The 21,116-nt window shown below is 41.6% G+C and overlaps 1 protein-coding gene across 2 annotated transcripts in view; it reads right to left on the bottom strand.

Moving 5' to 3' along the window:
- The window catches only part of PAQR6 (progestin and adipoQ receptor family member 6), a 233,022-nt gene extending 212,855 nt beyond the window's left edge, over nt 1–20,167 (bottom strand). For both annotated transcript variants that reach the window (XM_069218005.1, XM_069218002.1), the window contains exon 1: nt 19,735–20,167. The gene's annotated coding sequence lies outside the window, so the exon portion shown is untranslated. The remainder of the gene's footprint in view (nt 1–19,734) is intronic.
- Between the last annotated feature and the right edge of the window lie 949 nt (nt 20,168–21,116).

The raw sequence follows: 21,116 nt of genomic DNA, 5'->3' as shown, positions 1-21,116 counted from the left end.
ATCTTTGCTAGGTGTGAGTATGCTAGTATGATAAAGTCCAGTAAGAACAGTTGGGAAGAGTCAACCTGGCAGGATTTATTATTAGCAGCCAAAAAAACATAACTCTAACTGGTTTTGGTCATTGATTGCCCATGAAGGAGGGAAGGTAAACTCCAAACCTGATTGCCATATTCCCCTGATGTTTGGTTACAATACTTTACTGCCCTTTTTAAACAGGAGTGTGTGTTGCCTCCAAGTATAGAGAGTATGCCTAAAATGGTCTGCTTGAGCGACAATATGCCTATTGCGTTTACTCTAGAAGAGAGAGAATGTCAGCTATTAGAGCGCAAAAATCGGGCATGGCGCCTGGCCTAGATGGAATCCTATTGGATCTTTATAAGTCTGATATAACTTTTTGGGGACTATATATAAATAGTGTGTCAAATGCAGTTGCGAAGGGTTGCACTCCCCCCGCTCTTGGAAGGGTGCAATAATCGTTCCTATCCACAAAAAGGGGATAGATTGTCCCCGGAAAATTATGGACCTATAAGTCTTTTGACAATTTGCAAAACATTTTCTCCTATCAAGTCTTATGTAGACTTCAGGATTGGTTGGAGGACAATGACACTCTATCCCACCTTCAGGCGGGCTCTAGACATAAGACTAGTACAGTAGACCAAGTCTTCCGCTTCCTTTCAATTAAATGGAAAACTGTTGCCCTGGACGCTGGGAGACTTTTTGTCGCTTGTGTGGACCTGGAGTCTGCTTTTGACTTGGTCCCACAAGATAAATTATGGGAGATACAGGGTAGTGCTGGTATCCCATGACCTTTGATTAACTTGATCCAGGAATTACATTTCGGTAGTTTTGCCAGAGTAAGGTGGGGTATGAATGGGGAACTGTCAGGGGAAATTCCACTACAGAAGGGGGTGAGACAGGGATGTGTGCTGGCTCCTACACTTTTATTTACGTTTTATAAATGCTTGCACCCCCTCTCTACGACTGTGAAAATGATGCTCCTAAACTGAATGGTGTAAAGACCCCATGTCTTCTATTCGCGGATGATGCCCTTCTGCTTTCTCAAACTGCTAACGGCCTTAACAGACTCCTTGAAAGATTTTCAGGGTTCTGTTGGGACTTTGGCATACAAATAAATGCCACCAAAACCAAATACATGGTTTTTGTTGACCGTAAACGGAGAGTTAAGAAAGGGATATCACTGGAAGGTAATGCTTTAGAAAGAGTTTTAGACTTTGTCAATCTGGGAATCAAGTTGGAGGATATGCATAAATGGGAAGCCCAATCGCTAAAAAGTATTATGTCTTTAAAACACAAAGCAGGAGGCATCCTGAGATTCGCTGGTAGATCTCCTAGATTTTCTATTTCACCAGCAGTGAAGATGCTAAAAGCCAAGTTAGGGGAGGAGTACTTTATGGTGCTGAATTGTGGGGTTATGGTAATTTAGGGGATTTAGAGAGAGCGGAGAACTTCTTTCTCAAGGCCTTGTTAAAGATCCCATCTAGCTCCCCCACACTTCCTATCCGAATGGATTTGAGTTTATACTCTATCGCGGATATTGCCCCCTTGAGACCATTGCAATACTGGATAAGATTATGGTCAATAGACGTTTTAGAGCCGTTTAGAATATGGCTACGAGCGGTGTGAGCCTCCCCATACCAGGAAAAAAAGTTATTGGTGCAGATATGTGAAAAAGGCTTTTAATTCTTTGGGGTTAGGATCATTCTGGACAGATCCCCTCCACCTTCCAAAGAACGCTACTCAAATTTTAAAGGACACATATTGGATGAATCGGAGAGTTGCACAGCTGGCATCAGTCTCGCCATTCAGTTTAACTGATAGCTTTTTATTTACCAAATGTCACTATGAATTTGAGCCCTATCTGTATAAGATTTCGGTACCTTATGCACTTGCACTTTACATTAGGCTTGAAATTGTTTTTTTACCACTTCGTGATTTTACCTCAAGATGGAAACATTCTGAGGACAGTGCAGACCTATGCCCGATGGGCTGTTTGAATATAGAGAATATTTCTCACAGTTTATTTCACTGCCCGGCGTATATTATGCAGAGGGTGCTCTGGATTATGCCTCTTTGCAAAGCTTTGGGTATAAGAGATCGGCATCTGGTCGTCAGGATTTGTAGTACAAATCCGCACAGGATTGTAGCTTGTGCATTGGCAAAAGTTTTAGAGGCAGCATGGCATCATAGAACTAAAGCTCTGATTTTTAATGTATAAATTGTATTATGTTGCTCATATTAGTGCGAGTATAACTACTGTAAGAACATTTATATTTTATACCTTGTGAAATGTTATTTATATGCTGTAGATGGAATGTTTCCCTATTCTCTCCTTTGTTTTAGAATTTTATGGTCTTATTTTTTTATATTGAGTTTTTTTTTAATTGAATTTTGTACGTTAAATGTGCTTTAAGGGCATTGTCTTGCCGAAATAAAGATGAATTGAATTGAACTGACTGGGTATCGGGAAAGGTAGTTGCAATTACCCTGCTCTTTTCCCTTTTGGTGGAAGGTGATAAACGTTTAGAGCTGTAATGTTAGGAACCATCTAAGGATGAGAGTATTGTTGCTTTTTTGGTGGGCATTTACGCCAGTGGGGCATGGTCAGTTTAGAGGGTAAATTTACATCCCTCTAAGTAGTATCATATTGCTTATATGGCCCACTTGACGGCAAGGGTGTCTTTTTCTATTGTAGCGTACCTCTGTTCTGGAAGAAACAACTTAAAGCTTATGAAGAGAATGGGTCTTTCGTCCCCATTCTCATTGGTCTGGGAGAGGACAGCCCCTTGACCTACCCCAGAAGCATCCGTTCAGAGGATAAACAGTTTCTTGAAGTCCGGGTTTCGAAGAACTGGCTCAGCTGTGAGAGCTTTTTTTTTAGCCCTTGGAAGGCTTCCAAGGTGATAGGAGAGGGATTTGTTTTAGTTCAATTTCAGGTGCTTTACCCTTCTTTAAAAAATCTGTTAGGGGTGTTGCAGTCATGGAAAATGGGGAATCAATCTTCTATAATAACCAACCAATCCTAGAAAAGCTCTGAGATCACATTTGGTTTTAAGGAAAGGAAGCTGTTGGATAGCTGCTACTTTTTCAACTTGGGGTCGTATTAACACTTCTCCTAATAGGTAATCCAAGTACTTCACTGTGGTGGCGGCTAGATGACTTTTCTTTTTAGGGTTAACTTGCAATCTACCAGACCCAAAAGCCTGCAACACTTTCCCCAGCTGCTGCAGGGGATCTTCCCAAGCGGGACTGACGATGAGGATATTGTCTATGTAAGCAGCTGCATAGGTATGATAGGGTGCCAATACAGTATTCATCATCCGTTGAAATGTAGCTGGGGATCCATGGAGACCAAAAGGTAGGATGGTAAACTGACAGAGCCTGTCTGGGTGAACAGAAAGTGTTTTTCACTTTATCTGCTGGAGCTAGGGGGGACCTGCCAGTACCCTTTGCAGAGACACAAGGTACTAATATAGTGGGAGTTACCTGGTTTCTCAGTCACCCCATCCACCCAAAGTAAGGGATATGAATCAAACTTGGAAATGTTGTTTACTTAACGGAAGTCATTACAAAATCCTAATGATGGAGATCTATGCTCTGTGCTCACTTATACTTATGCTCAAACTCATAATAATTTTGAAGTTGTATCTCAAAATATCAAGGTCAGTAATATCGACGTGTCCCTATATTGACTCCCACCATCATCTACCAACTTATCATGGTAAACATGCATAGGGAAGTTGAGATTTATATTCAAACCTCAACATCTACTTACTTTGAGACTGTAGTGCAAGTTGATATTGTACAGTCGAGTTAAGTGCTTTTTGATATAAATAACAATATTTTGGCAGACACTTTAGAGGATAGATGGGAAATAAAGGAAACAAATGTATTCCTGGGGTAAAAGCAGCAGGTTAGCCCATTTTTATACTTATGGACATCATTACAGCCTCTGAACAAAACATGTAGTTTTCGGACAACCAAGCCCAACTATTCGCTTATGTAGCAATGGTAAACTGGCCAACCCATGGACAGTTCTAGAGTTTTACTCATTATGATTGGTATTGAATATGTTTAAAAGGTAATATCATAACAATATCTAAATTGTGGTTCTTCGCACAGCATTAGAAATGGCATCAATACCTGACTCCTGGGGGGTGTCCGTTGTTCTTTGGAACTGCCAAATCCAACCCAAAGAGAAAATGTTTATTTATTTCTGTATGTAGCATTTGGTGGTGGGATTGTTTCTACAAATTCCCATTTGTGACAGCTACGGGAACTAAGGTGCAGAAGAAATTATGTGTTTTGCACAGGCTCACACAATTTGAGCCAGTGGGCAAGCTGAAAAGCTTTGCTGTCTTTGCTAACATTGCTACATCGAGACCTCATGTTTTTCCCTATCTTAGTCACATGCTATTCCAGATAGCTATTATTCTGTGAACAGTTTTCTACTTTATGTCAACCCTTAGTATTCTCTTACTTAGAAAGGTGTAATATGTACTTTTTAAGTGCCTAGAGCCAAAGGCTTGGGTTGTGGGGATTTTGATGAGAGGTACAGAAATGTTGGTAAATGTCAGTTAACATATGCCTGACAGTGGAGGCCTCTTTGAAGTGTGCTCCCAAGTGCCATATGAAATACCTCAGCAGACTTTTCAAGCAGGTCTTTATACTCCAGTAGGATGTCAACAAGAGGCTCACTGTGATGGAGGCCAGTGTGGCAGGGAGGAACAAACAAACAGTAAGGTATTGGTGTTAGTTAACCTGCTTGTGACAGGGTAGGCCTCTTTAAAGTTAAGAAGCCCTTAAGGGCAGCCCACAGGCCATCCAGTCAAGGGCAGAACACCACCTCCCTACACCCAAGGCCCTTCTTCCCTGTCTAAGGACCAAGTTCAGCCCTCATTCACACCTAGTGAAATGCTAATTCCTGGCTGGCATAAGTGGGAGAACAAAATGCAGATTTAGCTTCCAGAGACTTCACACAGGCCAGAGGTAACTTTGTCTAGGTCACCTTTCAAAATATTTATTGCAAATCCAATTTTACCAGTGAATTGGGCGTGTTTAACATATTTCAAAGACTCCAAAAATTTAATCTGTAGTGGTTTCCTAAGCAGATATAACATTTATTACACTTACTACTGTAATCCCAAGCTTCCCTATGGAACATCCAACCGTGCTATAATGAAAATAGCTGTTAGGGCTTTTTCACTGCAAGGACATGTTTAACATTAAGCTTTTACGAGTCCTACTTTTAAACACCCCACAACCTGGCTTAGAGGCAAAAAGGCTTTCTTAGGGGTCACTTATTTAAAAGGAAAGTTTAGGCCTTTCGAAATTGGTCATTTTTACAGGCTGAATTTGCAGTTTAAATCTTTACACTATCAGTTGCTGGCCTGCAGTCATGTTAACATGGCCACTGTACTCGATGGCACAATGGGTGCGGCAGTCCACTTGTTCCATTAAGCTCACATGCCCTGGACACACCTTAGTACCACAAACTGGGAACTTGTAGGTTAGTTAAATATGACAGTCATGCACATACACATTTTAATATTTCAAAAAGTACGATAAATGTACCTGTGGTAACCAGGGGTAAAGTACACTGAGTTCTATAGCCAGCAAAAATATGGTTCAGCAAAAAATACTGGTTGACCCTGAAAAAAGGGCAGATTTCCAACAGGTTGTGTTGAACCATAAATGTGATTTTTGAATCCGGGTTTTGTGTTCACATTCGATATTCGGTTTTATGTTTTTGAGTCATGAGTTGTGTTCTCCCACGCTTTATTTGCTCAAAACAAGTTTCTCACTCAGCAAATAAATGGTCATGAGACTGAGGTAGTAAATAGATAAACTAGCAGTTACTGTGTACTTGTACATATATTTTGGAGACTAGTATTGCCTAGGGGTGAGAACCAACGCTTAGTGTCATAAGGAACATTGTGGCTTGCTATAGTACAATGTTGTGGGCACCTTCAGGGGTGTCCAGCAATTTGCAGTCTGCGTCCTCCATAGATGCCACACCCTATAGTATGCACTTTCCAATTAACCTTACATCTTCCTAAACTTGCATTTGACGATGTTTTTATTACCAGACACATGTTTCTCTTGTTTATTAATGAAACCGTCCTGCCCCCCCAACCATCATCTCTGACAACACCTCCCCAAGTGGCAGACAGCTCAATGATGTGGCCCGTTATCCCTGCCCTGAGATGGCCAGTCAATGTCATGATGTGCCACAGCTGTAAGGGTAGTAAGCTCTAAATAGTTACAATTTACAACTACCCCCAAATTCAAATCAGTAGCCTGGCGTACCACAGTATCTATCCTTTTGCCGGAGAATGTTGTGATGTACCACAGCAAATTCCAATCAATTCCAAGCTAACCCCAGCTATCTCTTGATAAGTGAGTAATGTCATGTTGTACCACAGCCACTCCCAATTTCAAGTAAGTGCTGTAGCTTTCCTCGGTTACCTCCCTATATGCCAGTCACAGCCATGATGTGGCCCAGTTATCTCTTTATATGCCTGTCGTTACCAAGACTTGCCCTGGTCACCTCTCCTTATGTCCCTCAACATCATAATGTTCTATGCACTGCTTGGACATCTTTCAAGTTTCTTGATTTAGACCTCTGCTGAGATTTTTAAAAAAAAGAAATAAAAACACAAACTCATCACTGGTGTATGTTACTTGTAATAATTTGGAAAAGATTTAAAAATTAGCTAAAAATGTCAAAATATTATAGCATACAAATTGTTTTAGCTTTTTTTAGATTACATTTAAAATACAAAGGAGCTAAATAGTGAGTACAGGGTATTGCGATTGCTGAACATACAGATAACACATGTTTAAGTCTTGGATTCCTCCGTTGCACAAGTCACATATAGAGTAGTCTCTGCTTTCAACACACACCAGTGACTTATATGCATTTGATGAGAGTATGCTTAGCCTAAGTGCTAGTGCAACATACCTAACCTCACAAGTCGAGTGTAAAAGAAAGATACTTTTGAAGGTGTATATACTCGGTGATCGGGAAAAGAGGAAAATATCTTCACTGACATAAAATGATTACTGTTTTCGGTATATCTAAAAAAAAAAAATATATATATATATATATATATATATATATATATATATATATATTCCAAGATTTAGAAAGTCCTTTATCTGTCCAGGTTACAAGCCTCACATTACTAATAAAAGTAAAATTTTGCTTTGAGGTTTCAAACGTTTCTTGTTTCAAACTTTCTAAGGGTGCCTTCCGAGGCATGCAGAAAACAAAGCCCAACATATTATAATTGCCATTGCAGAAGCGGCAGCACTAGTTAATGCAAGCTGGACATCTAACCTCTGAACTGGGATTGCTTGGCCAGCAGTTTTAATTTGTGAAAGACCTTACCTTTATACTAGTGTAGAAAGAACAACTTTCCAATTGCTATATACTCAAGTGCGTATGTGACCATAGGGGGAATTTTTACTTTATACATTTCTAAAAGATAATTAAAAATGTGTTCTTCTAGAAGCTATAAAAAATTTGGTTAAAGTGCTTGCCTGTGCATAAACCCTACTTCCTCGGGACATCTTTAATCTTCTAAACTCAGACAGCTTATCTATTCTTCTGGTCACAGAATCTTGGCCCACTGACAACTGCTTCCTGTTTTCACAGTTCTGCTCTTCCCACAGTACAGGACTATGTAAAGTAAGGTCACCCCTGTGGTTAAAGAGGAACTAGCTCCAACCTCTAAGTAACACATTTGTATTAAAACAATAAATCTTCACCTGAATGTGAAGCTTTGAAAAACGGTCATTCCATTTCTGTTTTTTTAATATGCCCAATCAACTTTCTCCTGGTCTTCATAATCACCAAATCACCCTGAATTTGCCTACAAAACTTCCTCACTTTCCAATGTGACTTTCTCTCAAGAGCCACCGACATAACAATACAAGACATAAAAGGACTTGCCTATTTGGGTCAGCATTCCTTCATCCTGGGCTTGAAGCTAGAATCTTCCCAGCCACACGACTGGACACTGCTTAGCACTGGACAGAATTGCAGCACAGTGAGTGAGCACCAGATGCCCTGTCTGCCCCAATCCTATCATATAGGCAGCCCATTTAGCAATTGCATTCTTCCCCTTTCCGCCCCCACCCATATAGCCCCCCTCTTAATATAGAAAAGATACATACGTTTTTTGAGACACCAAAGCCTCAAATATGTTGCCACACAAAGCTTGCATCCGGTTCTCTTCGCATATCTAAATAGGTGATACCCACAAATGTGACTTACTTCAAAGCATGCCTGAAGGCTACATTTAACTCCATCATTACTGGGGGGAAAAAAACAACACTGCCATGCCCCGCAAGAAAAAGCCAGTTAAATCATTCATACAGCTTCTGCTCCGCAGATCCCTTCAGAAGAAGTGGAGGTAACTTTGTGACTGATCTGAAAGCAGCCTATTTACATAAACTAAAGTATAACAAAGCGGACATATAGTACACAAAGTGTACCCTAAGGTACCACTTCTCTGAAAGACTCCTTCCACATCCTATGTATGTTCAGGAACTTCTTAGCCTTGAAAATATCAGTTATCACCAAATGATCAGTCAAAGCAACTCAGGTCAACCGGACAGGTTGTTCAGCTCCCAGATGGTCCCTGTTCAACCACACTTATTAAAGCATTGGCAAACACCATGCCCCTGACTTCAGCACAAAGCACTCCATAATAGGGGTGACACCCCTGCTTTAACATGCTCTTATTACAGTGTTCAAAAGACCAAAATAATTTTTAACCTGCTGTACCCTTCAGAATGTTACAGAGAAGCTGTTGTTAAATAGCTCCGATCCTTCCACCAAGGTGACAATGCCCTAGACTATAACGTAACCACGATTTGCTTCATCTAGGTCAGGGTATAGAGTTAATATGTATCTCCGCTACTGATGACCAATGAGTAGAGGCTGATGATGCAGAAGATGGGAGTGTGGACCAACTAAACATGTCTCATCAATCACACCATTCTCTGTCTAAATGTTAATAGGACACAGGCTCTGATAAAGAACCTTCATTTTATCACAGGGTACCACAGCATAGCCAATCCTCTTCACACGTGTCAGCAGCCAGTTGATCACTTGCTTGTCTTCCTCTGTAATAAGACTGATGATGTTGCAAAGATAAAACTGGAATTAGGAACACTCTAGCACATAACTCCCTCCCTTATGGGCTTTTTTCCGCATGGATACAGTTTCTTTCTTGACTGGAATTCGCTTTGCTGATTTTAAAAATAATATCATACTACATTTTCAAACTGAGTGTTCATATATAATGAGTCAATGTGTTTTGCTGCTGCACCATTGCTATGTATGGCTGCATGCTGATTGGATGGCTGGTTAGACATATCCGTATTACTGATTACGGTGTGAACCTAGGACTTAACCAGGTAATTTGGAGGCAGGAAAAGTGCTGAATGGACACAGAGTCAAATCGCTCTGGTAGAAAGCAGAAATAGGTGATGAGGCAAGGAAATTCCTTGGAATGTGTCTCTCCATGTGAGATGTCCTCAGGTGCCTTCTTCAGTTAGTGCCCTTATTTAGAGAAGCAGCCTTTCCCAGGATGTGAGGCAAGTGCTTGGAGACTCTCGATCCAAGGCACGTGTCACCGTTGCCATACATATGGCAAGGAAGAATGGCACCAGAAAAATTGTAGAGGATTGAAGATCTGGTAGGACTTAGTGAATGTCAGTATGAATATGTTTGAATAAATTGAACTGGTCCCTAAGAGAATGTATTAAAATCCAACCCCGTAAGAAGGGTTTAGGATGCTAATTAACTCTAAAGTAAAAGTGGAAATAATGGGGAAAGCTGCAACTGATTGAGTGTGATAGGTACAACAGGTTTCCTCAACTAAATTAGGTACTTAGGGCCAGATGTACCAAAGGATTTTACCCATTCTGTGTCTATGGGAAAAAGCTTTCGTACATATGGCCCTTAGTTCAAAGTCATTAACACGTTTGGGGCCAATTTAAATTTTGGTGGGTGGCCTATTTCTCTGCAGTGCTTCAGGAGGTCTGCTTCAGGAGGAGTAATACTAGCGATCTGCAAGACGTTTGAAGTTGAGGTTTCCTGGATTTCCCTGCCAGTTACGTGGAATGGTGCACTGAATAAAGAATCACCATGTCTTACCAATGCATTGTTTTACCATAGTGTGCTTTGACAGTGCTTTTAAGGTTCTCTTGTGAGCTCCATAAATTGACCACAAGTACAATTTCCAGAAAGCCTATTGTGAGTGTGTATATCCCTAATAAAGCGATATCTGGAGGACAGTATCGCCTTGGGTAAAGCTATTTTATCCCAGGAGCAACCTCAGACTGATAAACATTGCTATTTCAGAGTGGACTTTCTCTCTGGCAACTAACAGCAATGTAACCGGTCTCCTTGGCAGCACAACTACTGTTTACAATTGACAGCAGTCATTATTCAATACATGTGACCTTAAGAAGACCACTGGCACTCAGAGCAGGCATTGTAAAGGCTTCAAGGAGAAGGTGAAGTGGACAAAATGTATGAAGTATAAAAAATAATTTAATGTTTCTTTCCTTCTGGGCATTCGTACCATTGCTATATGCGTCATCCCATCTTTCCACCCTGTACCTTGTATGAGTGTATGAATACTACTCTCAAACTATGGGGTACTCACAAACTTTTTCTCATGTGAGCAGCACAAATCTCTAAGAGAACGCCTTGCCTGGCATAGCCAAGACTTCCTACAGTTTAACTGGAACTGGAACTATCTAGGTCAAAAACCAACAGACTGAACCAGAAGGCTGACCACCCCAGGGCCGGATGGCTCCCTTGCCAGACTGTGACTCGCATAGCTCCATGAGGATACTATATTTCCTTTTACTTCCTCAACCGTACGTGCTTCACAGGTAATGTACTTTGCTCCTCCTAAAAGGTTACAGAGAAACCCCCCAGATAATCTCCATCTTTTTGATCTAGTGTCAGTTCCATTGTTTATACTGCCTCCATGTTTTGTGATCTCGTAACATAGTGTGGTTGTCACTTCTTGGGATACTCCCTTGATGTCACAGAACAACCCCTTGCGGTATTGCTAGAACAATTTCATGTCGAAGAATAATAGGATAATTTACAGTTATTCAGGACACTTAAACTGCACTGCTTGACTTCCAACACAGAAACTAAGGCACGTCGATTTACCACATCTAGATTTTCAAAACTGTTTGGCCCACAGAAAAAAAGGCTAATTCATTTTCATCGTGCTCCTGGATGAGGAAATCAAAGGTGCCAAAGTAGCCATGCAACCCACCTTTGGAATTGCAAGATGCTGCAGGCCCACAGACTATATGTTTGTAAAAGGAAACATCAGGGAAGAAACAGTAAAATACACACATCACAAATGTCACAGGCTAAGATTCAGGCCCTTCAAACTGTGTGACACTGTGAAGCCAATGGACATAGGCATTGGTAAGTGGTTGCAGTCAGTGAAGGAGAAAGACAGATGAATGAAGAACTAACTATGCGTATATTGTAGATATTCTGGACAATTTGTGGTAGATTGTCAAAAAAGGCCAAATCTAAGACAAGTGGAAATTTCACTGACATAGCTTATCATGCCAACATAACTTAGGGGACAAGCGGGACATGTCATGTTTGATACACTCCCTGACTCTCAAGTCAGAAGTATTTTTTTCATATATTTCTTTGCTATCGCAATAGAAGTGACCATTGCATGAAAACTGAATCCAACTGGTCAGGACCACCTTAACATTAGAGTCTATGCAGATTCAGACCGAGTGGCCTAATTTGGCTTCCCAGAAACTCCACAGGATCTTCAAACACCTTGTTGGACATAAAACCTCTCTTCAATACTTGGACATTGTGGCTCAATTGCACAGGATGTCTTCTTGCTCTTTATTTTATTGTAACCCACTCCTTAATAATCTCAACTATACAGTACAATTTGCTCAAAGGTAACTTAAAAGATAGTAAACAACAAATGCCACTGGACTTTGTGATGTGTGAAGGAGTATTCTACCTCTTTAAAATAGTGAGATAGTGCTACCTAAAATAACGCAACTGGAGTACTAACTTTCAGATAAACTAACAGAGGCAAGGACTGTTCCTGCTGGAAATAATTAAGAAAACCTCCTGAGATGATTCCAAATCACCTGAATTAGTATGGAAATTGCCCATGATCTCAAGGATGGCTACATGGGACCCAGATTTTAATAAGGCCATCCCAGAAACAAGTTGGAATGAAATTTGATTTAGAGCATCTTGTTCTTCAAGATATGTTCAATATAAAGAAAATGCATATTATCTATGCTTTATGCTGGCAGGCAAAGCTTGGATTGATTTACTGGTACTCTTTCAGGACACGCTATAGGTGGTTTACATACTTTGTAGATAAACCATATCTGGTAGTCAGACAAAATTAACCAAATGTCCTGGAAAGAAATTCTTACAGTCATTAAGGACACATGAGAGGACTCAAGTTGCTGATGGTCCCATTTATCATTTTTTTCAGGAAACCCCAATGAGCGAGATCTGTGCCCTCTACTCACTCATTATCATACTAATCATTAATTTACTGATAGCAGCATTTGTATTTCGAGGTCAACCTTTACTTCTGTTGTCTCTGAACATCAACTACCAACATATCATCAAGGTAAACATGCATTGAGAAGTTTATATGTATTATTTGTAATTCCATATCTACTCACCTTCGGGCCGTAGTGTAAGTTGTTATTGTTCAGTCGAGTTACGTGCAGTTTGATATAAATAATAACTTGGTGGCTTTAGTATAGAGGCTAGATGGGAAATGCAGGAAAAACTCCCTATTGCTATGAAATGTGCAATGTGTTGGCTGATTATAATGATGGAAATAGTACAGCCTCTGAACAAAATGAAATGCTGGGCTTTTCTAACAACCAAGCTCACCAACTTGCTGATTTAACAATAGAAGACTGGCCAGTCCCAGGATACTTTTAAACATTTATTCGCTACTATTGGTATTGAAGTTGAAAAGTAATATATCAATGATATTAAATCATGTGAAATATAAAAAGTAAAAAAAACAGAAATCAGTTACCTTATCTTGGGTTGTCAGTTGTTCTATCAAACTACCTAGTCAAACCCAAAAAGATAATGTTGATGTTTTATTGTAGTACCTGTGGTGGGACTCTTTCTGCAAATCCCAATGTGAGGGAGCAATAGGATTTGCGGTGCAGAAGAAATTATGTAATTTGCAAAGGCTAACCCAATTTGGACCATGTCAATTGTAAAAATTGTAAATTAGCACTTGTATAGCGCACTACTCACCCGTTAGGGTCTCAAGGCACTGTACTCATACCGCTATGGAACCCCTCCTGGCTTTTCCCTGTGAGGCGCCCACTCCTGAGCACCCCCAGGGTGAAGCCAGGCATCCAAGCGCTGTTGGGGCCGTTGTGGAGATTAAGCAAGCTATTGCCCAGAGTTGCAGAGTGGGACCCATGAATTAGATTAGGCACTGAGGCGAGAATTATCTGGTCAAGGGGAATTGAGCCCAAGACCTGCCGAAGCGGGACTTGAACCCTGGTCTTGAGCCAGATCTCTGCTTCAGGGTCTGCCGCTCTAACCATTGAGCCACACTTCAACCATTGAGGAAGCGGAGCAGATTTACTATCTCTGTAAGCAATGTCACTAACTAGACCTCATGTCCTGCCCTATGTCAGTCCCGGGGTCTAACCTACCCACCTGTTATTCTGTGAACAGTTTCTTACTGCATAAATTTGACTCGCACTACGCTTGGAAAGGTGTAATATATTATTTTCCAGTATGAATGCTTCAGGTGTTAATGCTCTGGTTTGTTGAGGGGTGATGCAAGAGATGAAAATGTGGATCTAATACAGAACATTTGCACTGGTACACAAAAAAAAAAAACGGTAACTCCACTTTACTGCTTGAGTATGACAAAAAGGAGCAAATAAGTTTTGCCGTATCGCAGAAAGTCTTTGAACATGGCAACGCAAATTGGATTGCAGGTTCATTGGTAACCAAACATAAAATGTAACAGTTTGTTTGCCCATAAATCATGTTATGCATGTAACAGATTTTTTTTTACAAAGAAATATTAGTTAACTATACAATATTGGGTTACTGGTTGAGAGGGCTGAAACCTTACTCAAGCAACAAACACAATTCTGGTCACGGTGAAGTCACAAGCAAATGCCAAATTAACCTGTGCTCAACCTGCTGGTAGCTTGACAGAGAAGTCATGCTTAACTTAGAGGCAATGAGTTTATGCAGCAATTCAACAAGTAAAAAAGTGAAACACAACAAAAGGAAAATCTCAAACCAATTTAGCAAAAGAGTACAATTTAAGAAATTAAGATCAAAACAACAAAAATCCAATTAGATATGCAATTTTAAAGTTTTAAGTGAAAAAACTGCAAAAAAGAACAAAGTGCCAACTGTGGGTATCTGGTTGCACCGGACTGGGACAAAGTCACAATTTCAGGCCAAGTGCAATGGAGAGTGGACTGGATAAATGGTTGGGGAAGGTTGCAAGATCTTGCATTGATGATGCTTCGCACAGCTGAGCCGATGAGAGGTCCTAGAGTAGAGTAGGTCACGCAGTGACAGCTCCAGGAGCTGCAAGGCTGCAATTCGTGGTCGTATGTTGTCATCCAGGGTGCCGTAGTTGAAGGTCTTCCAATGTAAAGTGCTGCGTCAAGGATGAGTTGCACACCGCTGGCTCCAAAGAAGTTGTGGACCTTGCGATAAAGTCCTGCATCGTCGAGAATACCACTGATGAGGGGCTTGCCATGTGAAGACCTATGCTGAGGATGCGTCCCATAGCTGTGGTTTTCTGAGGAGGCTGCGATGCAAAGTCTGTATCGGGATGCGTCACGCCTACTCTAGCGGTACATGATGCTGAATTTTGAGAAGCAATGTGTTGCACTGCAATTCCGATGCAGAGTTTTGGGGGTTGATTCATCGTGCTCCGTTGGTTCTGCTGAGGTAGCAGAGCACCTTCGGGCTAACTTCCAAGGGTTCTGGACTGAGGGGCACCACTTGGGAGGGCATGAATCACAGCTGGCAGAGTCCAGGTGCTGGGATCAAGATTGTTGGATCCTGTTCTGTCCCTGAGACTCTGATCAAGAGGCTAGCCAACTAGTTCTTGGAGTCACTTTGGTGGTCCTGGGTCCAAGATGCAGGTTTAGTCCTTCTCACTCAAACAGGAGGGCAGCAGACCAGCACAGCAGTTCCCCTTCTGAGTCTCCCACAGGTCCAGATGTGTACTAAAGAGCTGGTCTGATGGTCCACTATTTATACTTGATGCCCACTTTGAAGTAGAAGGTTCTGGGGGTTTCCACCTGAATGGGGTGCCAGGCATCCCTATTTTCCATGCCCTGGCCCCAGCTTGTCGGGGGACACAAAAGACTAGTGACAACCTCTTTGTGAGTATGTCCAGGCAGTGCCTTTGTGATGAGCAACTGTGTCTTCCCCCTTGTTAAGTTAGAGTGGGCCATCCTGCAAACACCTAGCCTTTGTTTAACAGTCTGGGTGCTTTACGCAAATAGCAACTGCCAGTTACACCTAGTCATTTGACACAGGGACAGGTTGTAGGCACCAAATGGTTAGGACAAGAAAATGACAACTTTCTAAAAGTGGCATTTTCAGAATTTTGGGGATCATTACATTGGCGGGCGGCAAGTTCTTTAGACACCAGCCTGAAAATCCTACCTGAGCCTAATTGAAAGTTATCACTTATTAATTGTAATAAGTTAATCCATTGTTATGCAATGGCAGAGGTAGGCCTTGCAGTAGTGAAAAACAAATGTAGGTGTTTTAACTACCAGGACAGGTCAAACTTAAAGGTACAAGTCCAACTTTTTAAATACACTGCATTCTGCCCTCTGGGCGGTTGAGGGCCTACCCGAGGGGTGACCTATATGTATTACAAATGAAGGTTCGGCCTGGCAGAAGGTTTATCTTGCCAGGTCAAAATGGCAGTTTAAAACTGCAAACAAAGGCTGCAGTGACAGGCCTGAGACATGTTTTACAGGGCTACTTAAGTAGGCAACACAATCAGTGCTGGAGGCCCACTAGTAGCATGTAATTTACAGACCCTAGGGACAGGGGATGCCACTTTACCAAGTCATGTTTAGGGGCGAGAGCACAATCACATTAGCACTGGTTAGCAGCAGTAAAGTGCATAGAGTTCTAAGACCAACAAAAACGAATTTCAGTAAAAGTAGAGGGCAAAAGGTAAAAAGTTTGGGATGACCCTGCAGAAAGCACCAGGTCCAACATTCACGTATATAAAAAAAAAAAAAAAGGAAATTGATTTCATATTGTTTTGCAATGAGGAAGATTTCTCCATTTCTGAGTATGGAAACAAATAAAGAATAGTACCAAATATAATTTGTCCTGTTTTTGCCCTAATGTAAATACTGTTTGCCTTTTACACAAGCAGCAATATGGTGCTAAATAATTTGCCCTGTTTATTCCTTGCCCCATTGCAAACTTTCTGTAATAGCACCCGATGATGGGGCATGACCACCCACTAACTACCCGCAGCACAATCCACTAGGCACATCTGATTTGAGCACTAGGATGTCTGTGTTTATCAGATCTCCACCGGGAGGCTCTCAAATTCCACACTGGCTGCCATGACCTATAGTTAAATGTTTTATTCTTCAAATTGCAACATCCGCAGGTATAGAGCAGGGAGCTCTATTGCACTTCACCTCTTTAGACCATTTAGCTTCTATCATCTTTCCCTTTACCAAGTAATGTTGATGAAAATAATGATAAAAATGTTAACAATTTAAATAATACTCAATGCTACCCCGATTGTGACTCGCCATTTACATTATGTTATTAATATACAACTGGTTAATATACATTTACTCAACCTTAGAAAGATAATAGACTGAAACAACCATGTAAGGATTCAGATTGGTGACCTACTGGATGCACAGAAATCTGAGCAGTGGATTCAACAAACAACAGCACGTTACTCTGTGACCCGATGATGGAAAGCCTCCCTTAGTTTGATTTATTTTCGATAATTACAATCCTTAAAAACACCCTGAATTTATAACTGCAACTGGATGATGTATTATAAAGATAATTATCATTAAAAAAACCTTTTGGGCTTATTTAGGGTCTGTCGTAGCGAATACTCCAGTACAAATTGTGATGGGTGTCCCACCTGCTCGGATATAAGTGGATCATAGGCAATGACACGTATTGTATGGCAATTTCCATCACATTTTGACATCCCATTCAGCAAAATATAGATAAGGCTCTATGGATTCTGCCTTAACCTACTTTTCCCATAAAGCAAAAAAAATACAGTCAAAGCACATATATAAGTAAAATTAAGCGATTTGTAGTAGCGCGAAGACACTAGAGTTCCAACTCACCCTTTCTCACAAATACTTCTAATCTTCCAGAGCGCTGGTGACATTTCTAGGTCCTGATGCTGGTTGCCTAACTATGGCCACAACTCATTTATTTGCGGTGCCATGCATCTTTTCCTGTGATTTAACAGCATGGAAAGACTCCTTGTTTGGCTTATATATTTCCTACAGGGCAGCATCTTGTCCCGTGGACTTAGCCTGTGTCTGCCCTCTTTGTTTTAAAGCTATTTTATCCTTTGAGGGCCTTGCTTCCACACACAGGTATAGATTGTCTCCTTTCCTAACACTCGAACTCCTGGTATCTATTCAGGTTTGTGGAGTGTCTTCGTGGTGGCCACTGCCTGGACATTAGAGCTCAGGAGGCGCGCACAGATAGTGAGTCTAGCATGTTGGGCTCCAATATCTTGCTCTTCTTAAAATATTCATACAAAATGTCTGTGTGTGTAAATGTTTATATTAATTTGAAGGCATTCTAAAATAACAAATTCCACGTATGTGGTCTGCTGTTGGTACTAGGTCGATAATACAAAATAACATTAAAGGGCTTAACAAGAAGAGAAGAAACCGAAGATACACAAGTTTTCTCCGTGGTAGAAACAAGTTAAGTAGGAGGAGACAGGTCCGGCCTTTCGTCAGATAGGGCCCCGAACAAACTAAATTTTGTGCCCGTTCCTAATCGTCCTCCTCCACTCCTGAAATGTACAAAAAGTTGACATTACAAAGAAGACAATGATTCTAGTTGGCAAGGGTGGGGCACTGAACAGTGGCTACCATTTGCAGTACACAGAAGGTGAACTCTTGGGTTGAATTTGAAGGTATTAATAAAACAGGTACCTCAAATGAGCCGGATTCAAAATGATGATACACCGTCCTGATGTTTTCAGGAAACAATCAACTTCAAAAATAATTTCAATTCCACATTCTGGTTGGAACTTCTGACAGGCTAATGAGGTGTCTTAAATGTAGGAAGTAGTAAGCGGTAGGAAAATTAGAAAATCATGCCAGTGCATCAGAAAGGCCAGCGGCATTATCGCAAAAGCTGAGTACATAGAAGACTGAATGACAGGTGACTTTCCCTGCCCAAACGCAACTGTCCTTGCAGAGTCATTGACCTGTCAAGAAATGTTCTGATATTTCACTAGGCCAGTACTCCTCGATTGGTATGTGGCAGCCTTGTCAAGTTTCCCAGGCCCGATGTGCTTCTCAGACCAGGTTTTTCGTTGAATTCTGGGCCTTGTAGTTTTGTTTATTCCAATAAGAAACCAGGACTACCTGGACTGTAGGAGGACATAAGCAAGGACCTCGGAAACTTGACAGCTATATATGTGGTGTCTGTGAATGTAATTGAGATGCTTCTCCTAGACCGTCCAGGAGGAAGAAAGACCTTTTGAGGACGGATGCTACTTGGCAGACCATGGAGCGGTTGTCATAATACTCGGCACCTCCTCCTTAATGCCATGCATGGCATACTCCTACTACTTCCATCAGTTGCATGAACACAAATGCAGAAGAAGGGGAGGCAACCTTCGGAGTCGAACAGACAATGAGATCTAAAGAAGGCGTGTGGTAAGTTGCAAATTTTATTAAGTTTGATTACAATTTTTGCAGACTAAGCAAAGTTGTACAGCTTTCCCACATTGATGTGGATATCGTGGTTTTCAACTTGTATCCAGTAATAGATAAACCTACTAAATAAATTATGCATACGCTCGTTGTGCAAAGGAAAACTCTGCAAAGCGTAAACTTGCAAGGAAAACTTCCGCTTACATTTTTTTCATCTTCACTGGGTTTGTTTTGGTGAGAGGGAAAATAACCTTAAAATTAATATGAAAAAATGCATAGGTGAAAGCGGATTCAAACTAAATCCAGAACTTCGCAAAGCTTTGCTCGAATAAACAAAACAAAAAATATTTTGTAGACCGCAATCCACAGCAGGACCCATCTGTCCACTGCTTCTGTGTTATTTTGGCCGATGTCCTTTGCATTGACAACCTGTAACTATTTAGCTGGTAGACTCAGCAGGCTTTCCGCTGCCAGACATGTGACTGGTTCCGTGCAACCCTTCGAGTCTGGCAGCGTCCTCTCGACCGTAAATTAAATAAACAAATCCCCATTTCAGGGTTAAATTGCTCACACGCAAGTAGTTTTATGCAGTTTGAACTGGAAATTAACATTCTCGCGCGAAATCCGTACAGTTTGATAACAGATATTTTTTTTTTCGTATTGCACCTCCTATCTCAGCCTTGAACGTACAAGTTCCTTATTATGAGAGTAAAATGTGTCTTTAGTACTCACCTAAACGTCCCTGTTTTTTAAGGCCCTCGGCGGGGATCCCGATCGGTGGTTTGCAGGTTGCAAGCTGTGGAACAATTAAGCGGCCACCTGGCGCGTGGAGCCGGTGTCTGCTGAAGCCGTTTTCTAGAAAGGCTTCTCCCAGAAACTCGCCCGCTCGACCTGGATCCGTAATGAATTCACGTTTCTAGAACGGAGCAGAGCTTCCCTTTCTTGGCGTTCGAGTTCGTTTTCTTCGTCTGTTTTCCCAGAGGGTGCCAAAGATGTGAGCAATGCCTGCCACACCCGCACCCATCGTGCAGGCACGAAAACTGCAGCCAAAGAGGCGCACACACCCCTTGGTTCGCCCACTCGGCGGTTCCGTGCCGTGAACCAAACTCAATTGAAAGCATGTGTTATGGCGCGAGATCAACACCCCCTCAAAGGGCGGGGAGTATAAACTCAGAAAAAAGTACGAGAAAAAGAGAGCAACACAACTCAGTACTCCGCAGGTGAAGTCCGAAAGACTATATGAGAACTCGGGCAAGCATGCGTCACGAAACATCAGAAACAGCTGCCACCTTAACAGTGGAGTACAAGACATCTGGGCCCAGATTTACGAACGGCTTGCGATGCCCTTGCATCACACATGCCCTTTACTGGGGCATACTAAGGGGCATATTTATGAAAAGTGGCGATGCACTTTTTTGTGCCCCTTAGCGTCCCCCCCATCGCCACCATGGTAGCATCATGCCGGAAGTTAGGGGGGACTTGAGTCATAATTTTTTACACTAGTCCGGCGCTTTTAAAGACTAGCGTCCAAAATTATGAGACTAATCCGGCAAAGCACCCAGAGGCCCATTGTAATCAATGGGAGCCCATTTTTAATGCCTGCAATAAGCAGGCATTAATAAATGCTAATAAAAATGGCACAAAAGGAATCTCATGGATTCCATTGTGCCATTTTTACGCCCACCCCCCCAGTGCTGCAACTCCCCTCCCCCCCCCTTGTATACATTATACCTGGCACAGGCATAATTTGGCGCAAGGGGTTACAAAGTGGGGCAATGCATGCATTGTGCCACTTTGTAAATATGGCGCAGCGTTTTTCCTCTCGCAATGCCACATTAGTGTAAAAAAAAAAAATGATGCTGTGGCGTTGGAAAGGTACAAGGGCTCCATAACTCTGGCCCTAAGTACACAAAGCCACCTTGCGTGGCTCTACTTGGCTTAGTAAATCCAGAATATTGCAAAGCAGCACAGATCATTGCATTGCATTATTCTCGTGAGGAAGGCGTTCCCATGCATTCACCAATGGATTTTGATGTAATCCAAGATTCACTAAATTAAGTTAACCTAGGATTGCTTCAATATTGTGTGCCTTCCCAACAGAGGCGTACAAAGGA

This window comes from Pleurodeles waltl, chromosome 12 (assembly GCF_031143425.1).
Source record: "Pleurodeles waltl isolate 20211129_DDA chromosome 12, aPleWal1.hap1.20221129, whole genome shotgun sequence".
Lineage (NCBI taxonomy): Eukaryota > Metazoa > Chordata > Amphibia > Caudata > Salamandridae > Pleurodeles > Pleurodeles waltl.
The sequence above is the reverse complement of the archived record's forward strand: the minus strand, read 5'-3'. Positions and strand labels throughout refer to the sequence as shown.